A 6,747-nucleotide genomic window follows, 5' to 3' on the forward strand; every position below is an offset into this window, starting at 1 on the left:
AGTACTCCCGCAAATACTCGGAATCGGTCCCGATACCGATACTAGTATCGGTATCGGGACAACCCTAATGTGTATATACCCGGACACCCCACACCGGGGAACAGAGACCATATATATCTATGTATATATACCGGGACACCCCACACAGAACAGAGACCATATATATCTATGTATATATACCGGAACACCCCACACACAAGAACAGAGATAACAAATATCTATGTATATATACCGCGCGCAGGAGAACAGAGACCATATATATCTATGTATATATATATATCGGGACACCCCTCACCGGAGAACAGACCATATATTCCTATGTATATTTATATATATATTGTAAGGGGTTAGCTCGGTAGCGGGGTGTGTGACCCCTTGGATGGGTTCACCACATACTGAATTTATACAGACAGGCAGTCGAAGACGGTTGAAAACAACGATTTGGGGTTTATTCTTCCATCTTGCTGGAAACAATTGCAAGCATCCAAACAGCATAAACAAAATCAAACATAAAATACACCCTGGCCACTTTGGGCGTCTACCTTCCACACAGGAACCTATCTATGGAGTCTGGCACAGCCTAGTGCTGGACAGACACTGCTGGTCATACAGCAGTAAAACAATAGTCTTTTGATTTTTATCACACAGAAAAAATCAATCCTCCTCACCTCCTCAGAAGACCTTCAGCTACTGCTCTCTTTCACTCAGAACGCCTCAGCATGCAGCAAATTAGTGGTAATCCTCTGGACTACTTATAGAGGCCTTAATTGCCTCATTCTGAACAGCTGAAGTCTTCCAACGCCCTCAAACCTTTCCTGGCTACTTCTCGCAGCCGACGCCTAATAACAATTGGTGTATTGTCTAACACCCACAGATTTACCTGACACCCCACACAGGAGAACAGAGACCATATATATCTATGTATATAAACCTGTACTCTCCACAAAGGAGAACAGAGACCATATATATCTATGTATATACACCGGGACACCCCACACAGGAGAATAGAGACCATATATATCTATGTATATACCGGGACACCCCACACCGGAGAACAGAGACCATATATATCTATGTATATACACCGGGACACCCCACACAGGAGAATAGAGACCATATATATCTATGTATATACCGGGACACCCCACACCGTAGAACAGAGACCATATATATCTATGTATATATACCTGGACACCCCACACAGGAGAACAGAGATCGTATAAATTAACAATAAGGGCACTAAATGGGAAAAAATGAGATGACCTCCAAAACAGGAATGTTTTTTCAGGTGGAGGTGTCTACCATTTTTCTCCCTACTTATCTTTTCTGACTGTTTTTCACGAGGCGATACTTGGACCCTATAAAGTTTGCACAGACGTGTCATTGCTGGAACGTTTGCCCCAGCGGCGGTCCGTCCATAGAGGACGCTGGAGCGCCGCCCCCTCTGGCTCCGCACCGCCACTTCCCGATTCTGGTTGTCAGTAACCTTATTGGCTGAAGCGTCACCAAGGCGGGAGAAGAAGACATCGAGGGACGTCGAAGGATTAAGGTAAGTGCATTTTACAGGGCACAGCGGCGACAATGGGCACAGAGTCGACAAAGGGCACAGTGACATCAATGGGCACAGTAGTGACAATGGGCACAGTGGCAACAATTAAAGGGCACAGTGACATGCACAGTGGCAACAATGAGCACAGTAGTGACAATGGGCACAGTGGCATCAATGGGCACAGTTGTAACAATGGGCACAGTTGCGACAATTAAAGGGCACAGTGGCGACAATTGAGGGGCATAGTGGTGACTATTGGCACAGTGGCGACAATTGAGGGGCACAGTGGCTGCGTTTGATGGCATGGCACAGTGGTGACAATTGATGGCACAGTGGCTGTGTTTGATGGCATGGCACAGTGACTGCGTTTGATGGCATGGCACAGTGACTGCGTTTGATGGCATGGCACAGTGACTGCGTTTGATGGCATGGCACAGCGGCTGCGTTTCATGATTGTGTCCCACTTGTTGTTGATTCTTCAAAAAAAATTACAGTTTTATTTTTTTATGTTTGAAGCCTGAAATGTGGCAAAAGGTCGCAAAGTTCAAGGAGGCCAAATACTTTTGCAAGGCACTGTATATATATATATATATATATATATATATATATATATATATATATATATATATATATATATATATATGCCCAGATTCACGTAGGGCGTCTTTACATTGTGCGGGCGTAGCGTATTTAGAGAGGCAAGTGCTGTATTCACAAAGCACTTGCCTCCTAAGTTACGGCGGCGTAGCGTAAATGTGCCGGTGTAAGCGCGCGTAATTCAAATTGTGAAGAGGTGGGCGTGTTTTATGCTAATAACTCGAGACCCGACGTGATTAACGTTTTGAACGAACAGCGCATGCGCCGTCCGTGGACGTATCCCAGTGCGCATGCGTCGGATAAAATGCCTAAGATACTTCGAACACTGCCTACGACGTGAACGTAACTTACGCACAGCCCTATTCGCGTACGACTTACTTAAACGACGTAAAAAGATACGCCTGTTCCGATGTCCATACCTTGCATGGGCTGCGCCACCTAGAGACCAGCTTTATCTTTACGCTGGCGTATGTCTTACGTAAACATATTAGACGCGGAAAATAACGGAAGCGCGACCTAACGGCCAGCGTAAATATGCACCCTAAGATACGACGGGGTAGGAGACTTACGCCGCTCGTATCTTAGCCTAATTTAAGCGTATCTAGTTTCCAGAATACGCTTAAAGATACGATGGCGCAGATTCTGATTTACGACGGCATATCTACTGATACGCCGACGTAAATCTTTGTGAATCTGGCCCATATTGTTTTAGCAGAAACCATAATGAATAAAATGGTGGTCTTTGGAACTTTTTTTGTTGCATGGTATTTGCGCAGCAATTTTTCAAACTTTTTTTTTTTGGAAAGAAACTGTTATATTCATTAAAAAAAACACTAAAGTTAGCATGATTTTTTTTGTATACTAAGGCCCCATACTCACGAGCAAACATGTCTGCTGAAACTGGCCCGCAGGCCAGTTTCAGCAGACATGTTTGGTCGTGTGTGGGCGCGAGCGGGCCGAATTCCAGCAAACATTTGCCCGCCGGGCCTTTTCCCAGCAGACAAATATTCCTGGACTTGTTTTAAAACAGTCCGCTGGAATTCAGCCCGCTCGGACATGTACGGTCGTCAGTACAGACCTACCGTACATGTCCAGGCGCCCGCCGTCCCTCGCATGCGTCGAATGACTTCGACGCATGCGTGGAAGCATTTTAAAGGCGGGCCGCCCACGTCGCCGCGTCATTGTCGCGGCGACACCGCGTCATCGACGCGGCGACACCGCGGACACGCCCCGCGTATTGTTTACGCGCGGACTTCTGTACGATGGTGTGTACAACCATCGTACAGAAGCCCTCTGGCAGACATGTATGGTGGAAACGGTCCGACGGACCGCTTTCACCATACATGTTTGTCCGTGTGTACCCGGCCTTAGCCTTACATTTATTTTACTGGTTACGTGTTTAGAGTTACAGAGAAGGTCTAGTGCTAGAATTATTGCTCTCGCTCTAACGATGTACTCAAGTCACTTAATAGGTTGACTTGTGTAAAACCAGCTAGCCCATACATAGATTGGCTATGGCTGGTCTCTGCTTAATTGGAGTAATTTCATCCATGTATGGCCCGCTTAACCACTACACAGTCCCTAAACATCCTTCCACAAACCTTTAAATTTTTCCTTCTCTGCTGTGCATACTGCCCACTCTCCACACTTCTGTCCTGTACGTACTGCTCACTATCATACCCTCCACACCTCTCTCCTATACATTTATATACTATACTCCTTATATTTGTTCTGCCCCATTATTAGTACTCTTTTCATTTTGTGATTACTACTGTGATGTATAGAGGAACATAGGGGATCTCAGCTACTCTAAATACAACACTTGTAAAAAAAACTGTCCCTGAAAATATTTTTGAAATGTTGGCAACTATGCACTTAGGCACTGCCCAAGGGCCACCAAGTCAGTAGGGGGCCCCATGAGAGGCTCCTGTGATATTAAAGCGGTAGTAGACTTTGCTAACATTACTACTTTTTAGAGGCCCTGAGGTAGGTTATGCCACAATGTACAAGTATGCACAGCATATTAGCACATTAGGGTACACTTAAATTGTTAGACTGAGCCCTCCAGTGCTGCACTGCGATCAATCTGGCGGGGCCCAGGCGCATCCATTCTGTTCTGTCCATTCGGTCACTTGCCTTGGCCGGGCTGCGTTGATGTCATTCCCGCACATGCTCATGCGCATCCTCTCTCTCTCATCCCCCTTTCTCTCTCATCCTCCCTCCCTTACCCCTCACCCCTCTCTCATCCACTTTCTCTCTCTTCATCCTCCCTCCCTCTCTTTAATTTAATATGTTATAACAAAAAAAATTCAATTTGTATTTATTTTATTATTTATAAAAGGCCCCACCAAAATCCTCAGCACCAGGCCCATGATGTTCTTAATCTGGCCCTGCCTTAACCAATCAGCAGGACCGGTATCTGCTCCTTTGTGCAAGGAGGAACAGGATGAGCACTGCCAGAGCCCTACAAAATGACCTCCAGCAGGCCACTGTGAATGTCTCTGACCAAACAATCAGAAACAGATTTCATGGGGGTGGCCTTAGGGCCCGACGTCCTCCAGTGTGCTCTGTGCTCACTGCTGGACACTGTGGAGCTGAATTGGCATTTTTCATTAAACACCAGAATTGGCAGGTCCGCCACTGGTTCCCCATGCTTTTCACAGATGAGAGCAGGTTCACCCTGAGCATATGTGACAGATGTGAAATGGTCTGGAGAAGCCACGAAGAACTTTATGCTGCGTGTAACATCGTTCAGCAGGACCGGTTTGGTGGAGGGTCAGTGATGGTCTGGGGAGGCATATCCATGGAGGGACACACAGACCTCTACAGGTTACACAATGGCATCCTGACTGCCATTAGGTATCGGGATGAAATCCTTGGACCCATTGTCAGACCCTACGCTGGTGCAGTGGGTCCTGGGTTCCTCCTGGTTCACGACAATGCCCGGCCTCATGTGGTAAGAGCATGCAGCCAGTTCCTGGAGGATGAAGAAATTGATACAATTAAATGGCCCCCACGCTCACCTGACCTAAATCCAAAAGAACACCTCTGGGACATTATGTTTTGGTCCATTCGGTGCCGCCAGGTTGCACCTCAGTCTGTTCAGGAGCTCAGTGAGGCTCTGGCCCAGATCCAGGACACCATCCGTTGTCTCATTAGGAGCATGCCCTGATGTTGTCAGGCATGCATACAAGAACTTGGGGGACATACAAACTACGGAGGACCATTTTGAGTTGTTGCAATGAAATTTCAGCAAAATGGACAAGCTTGCTGCATAATTTTTTCACTTTGATTTTCGAGGTGGCTTTGAATTCAGCCCTCTGTAGGTGGGTAATTTTCATTTCCATCAAATGATTATAATTTTTTTTGGGGGGACAGGACACATACTAACCCCCCACGCAGGAAATGAACAGTGGTGATCACCCAGCACCGCCCCCTATATGTAGATTAAGGGGTCGGATGCATGGATTGGGGGCAGTGTCTCCTCCCCTCTCTGGATCTTCTCTGCTCTCTCCAGTTCTTCTCCCTCTGTCTTCTGCCCGGTCTCCTCCATTATCTTCTGCTCTTTTTGCCGCTCCTTTGCTTGCTCTTGCCTGGTCTTCTCCGTTGTCTTCTTCCCTCTGCTTTTCTTCCGATGCTGCGACGACGCTCTCTCCCGTTCTAATGCCTGGTGTGTGGTGTGCCACTACTTATATTGGCATAGGGCGGGGTCACAAGGGGCCCGCCCCTTATGACATCACCACTCATCAAGTCAGGTGATGACGTCATAAGGGGCGGGGCCTCTGGATGACATCACTCGGTGACCAGGCATTAGTGAGGGAGAGAGCGTCATGTCAACATTTGAAGAAGAGCAGAGGGATGAAGACAACGGAGAAGAGTGAGCAAAAGAGCAGGCAAAAGAGCAGAAGATAGCAGAGGAGACCCGGCAGAAGACAGAGGGAGAAGAACTGGAGAGTAAGCGGAGAAGAGCTGGAGAGGGGAGGAGACATCAGCGGAGGAGGCAGAAGATCTGGAGAAGAAGTCGGAAGAGACCCCCGGGGCTGCCTAATAAATTACTTTAAAAACCTGTGTAGTGTGTTATTCTTGACACTTTTTTTCCAAATAAATAGGTAGCGGTAAAATGTACCAGATACTCATTAAAATAGGGTGGGGGGCGGGATTTGGGGGCCCCCTTATTAAAGGGGGCTCCCAGATTCCGATAAGGCCCCGCCCGCAGACCCTGACAACCAACGGCCAGGGTTGTCGGAAAGAGGCTCTTGTCCTCATCAAAATCGGGACAAGGTGCTTTGTAGCCCCCCTGCCCCAAAGCACCCACCCCCTATTTTGAGGGCATACAGCCTGGTATGGTCCAGGAGGGGGGGCACTCGCTCATCCCCACCCCCTTTCCTGACCGGCCGGGCTGCATGCTCGGATAAGGGTCTGAAATGGACTTTGGGGGACCCCCATGCCGTTTTTCCGCAGGGCGTGGTATGCTCTTAGAGGGGGAACCCATGCCGTTTTTTTTATTTGGTGTGGAGTTCCCAATTAATATCATCAGAGTACAAGTCACATGCCGAAGTCGGATCAGGCAAGACGGCGATCCGACTGTGACCCGACTTTAA

Source organism: Rana temporaria, chromosome 5 (assembly GCF_905171775.1).
Source record: "Rana temporaria chromosome 5, aRanTem1.1, whole genome shotgun sequence".
Lineage (NCBI taxonomy): Eukaryota > Metazoa > Chordata > Amphibia > Anura > Ranidae > Rana > Rana temporaria.